Genomic DNA, 3,011 nt, shown 5'->3' on the forward strand with positions numbered 1-3,011 from the left:
GTACCCTCCTAGTACCGGCTATTAGAGCCAATGACTAAACAAATTGGCTATCAAGTATTAATCTAAACGCTAAGATAATACTTCTATAGAAATTTTCCATTGATTGCTCTATCAAACTCCTCTTCACCTTCTAGCGTTTCCAAAATATAAGCATTACTAGGCGCACAATGTTAAATCCGATAAGGACCTTCCCAATTAGGCTACCATTTGCCAAACCTGCTGTCTTTAGACCCAATCGACAATCTTACTTTCCAAACTGTTTGTTCTTGACCTTTTTATTATAATGCCTTACAACCCTTAATTTATTGGCCTCAATATTTTCAACAGCACGCAGCCAATGACATCTAAAGTCCTCCAAATCATCCATCATAAGGTTTTTATAGACTTTGGCTGTCAAATCATTTTGCAATATAACATGTCTTGATCTAGTCTGAATCTCCCAAGGAAGAACCGCATTATGCCCATATACTAACTCATAAGGTGATAATTTAATCGATCCATGGCAAGTCATCCTATATGCCCACAATGCTTCATTAAGTGTTAGATACCACTTCCTTGGTTGCTCTTAAAATTTCTTCTTAATCAACTTAATCAAAATTTGATTGGATGCCTCTGCATGGTCGTTAGCTTGAGCATAATAAGGAGATGAATTTAGTAATTTAATTCCCATACTGACAGCAAAATCTCTAAATTCTTCTGATGTGAGCATTGTTCCTTGATCAGTAGCAATGGTTTGAGGAATCCCAAAATGATAAATAATATGCACCCTAACAAAATCAACCATATCCTTTGAAGTCACTGTTTTTAAAAGGAATCGCCTTAACCCACTTGGTAAAATAATATGTTGCTACAATATAAACTTGTGCCCTCTACTTGAAGGTGGAAAAATCTAGCTAATTAAATCAATTCCCTAGCCTTAAAATGGCCATGGTGTAACACCCTAAATTTTGCTTCTTTTGAAATATAGCTAAAAAGATTTAATTTTGAATTTTTATGCTCATAAAAACATAGGAAATAATAATTTTTATTAAATTCAAATTTATCATAAGGCTTAGCAACATTGTGGTGCATTCATGTTGATGCATATTTATTTTTGTGATGCTTTGGTTTGATTAAAATTTGTAAAAGAATTTGAATTTGCATTTAAAATGTGTTTAAGAAAAAAAGAAAGGAATTGTTTCCTCACTCTCTCTCCTTTCTCGGCTTCTGGCCCAGCTGGCCTGCCTCCCTTGCCCCTCCCTCCCTCAACCCGGCCCTTCCTTTTGGCCTTCTCTTCCCCCGCGTGGACCACCAAACCCTATGGCCTAGTGCTCCCTCTTTCCCTTCCTTGGCGCCAGCCCAGTCCCCTCCTTTCTCCCCTCTCTTGGCCCTTTCTCGCGCCTGAAGGCCTAGCACAGCCGCAGCCTAGCTTTAGCCCATAGCCGCTCGGTAGGCAGCGCACATCGCCCTCTCTTGCGGTGACTGACTGCCCATCCCCTCACTCGTTGATGCCGACAGGTGGGACCACCCTGTCAGCTCCATCCCCGACCTCTAGCTCGTGTTCGACGCAGACTCCGCCATGACTGTGTCTGCCTCATCCACGCCCCCTCTCAGTAGCGTTCGCCCCACGCTATGAGCCGATTAAATACTGACCCATATGCCTATTTCACCCCCACCGAGCCCTAGAGCAAGCTGCCACACTGCCTGTGCCCTAGCGCCACCGTCTAGATTCCGCTGAGAAGAAGTTCAACGCTGTCATGCCGATTAGCTGCTCCTCCATCATGGTAAGAGCATCCCTGAGCTTCTTGTCGTGTTCGCGAGCACACCAAGCCCCTTATCTCTCTCTGTATCGCTATGTGTTGCCTTACCCCACGTAGCTATCGCTCCATCACCATCGTTGCTCGCCACTAGCCACCTCTGCCCTTGCTTAGCTGCTGTAATTCATAGAGTTGAGTTCGTTGTTTCCCTCTCTAGCTCCTAGTGCCAATCCCGAGCTTGATTAAGGTCCCTAGAGTTTTTCCCCAATTTCTTCGGTGAGAAATTGCCATCGTTGGTGAATACGCTGTCGTCCTGCTACTGTTCTAGCTCGGCAGTACTCCCCTCCCCTTCTCTATCTAATCCGAACCATCCAATTCAGATCTAACAGCCACTAGAGGCCGGTACCCCTTCACCTATCCCCTTTTGCAAAAGAGCCCCCTTGATTGAAATCAACCCACCGTCCCTGTAGTTTTTCTAAAGAGCCCCTACCTTTTCTTTAAATTGTATTCGCAGTCCTTAGGCAGATATAAAATTGGATTTTATTTATTTTAAATTCAAAAATTAAGTTCCATCTATTTACAAAATTGTCACTACCTTCGGTAGGCCATAAAATATTTGTTTTAACTCCGTTTTGATCCGTTCAAGTTGCGTTAGATTCATAATTGCATAATTTACATGTTCATCCTACTATTAAATATAATTTCAACTTTTAAAATTCAAGGTTAGATTTAATCTATTATTTTAAAGGAAATCTTGTTTAATTTATAACTTTTTTGTTATAGCTCCGATTAGGGTGATTTTCGCGTCTGTGTGTTTGTAGCAACGTGTAGAACATCTTTAAAACCTTTTTACTTGCTGTTTCATATGTTTGTTGTACTATTCTAATTTAGTTCTATTGTTTGCTTCATGTATGATTGCATGGATGCTTGTGTGGTGATTTATGATCATGTCCAGTCGGTGAGCTTTGTGTTGGTGACATAAAAGAAGTTGGTGATCCAGAAGAAGTCCTTTGGAGATTACAATTCAATAGAAGAAGGATCTAACTGTAAGGCAAGTATAGCATGGGATCTTCCTTTTTGTTCTATACACCTTTAATCATTTAATTCATGTTTCATGTGTCTACCTTGACTACCACTAAGGATTTCCTAGTACTTTGTACCTTGTTCCTTGATACCTATGTGGTATTGCATTGGGTAGTATGATGCTAGCGCTCAATTAAAGACCATGATCTTGTAACTTGACTAATGGTATATGCAATAAACACTAAAAGATGT

The sequence above is a fragment of the Miscanthus floridulus genome, chromosome 2 (assembly GCF_019320115.1).
Source record: "Miscanthus floridulus cultivar M001 chromosome 2, ASM1932011v1, whole genome shotgun sequence".
NCBI lineage: Eukaryota > Viridiplantae > Streptophyta > Magnoliopsida > Poales > Poaceae > Miscanthus > Miscanthus floridulus.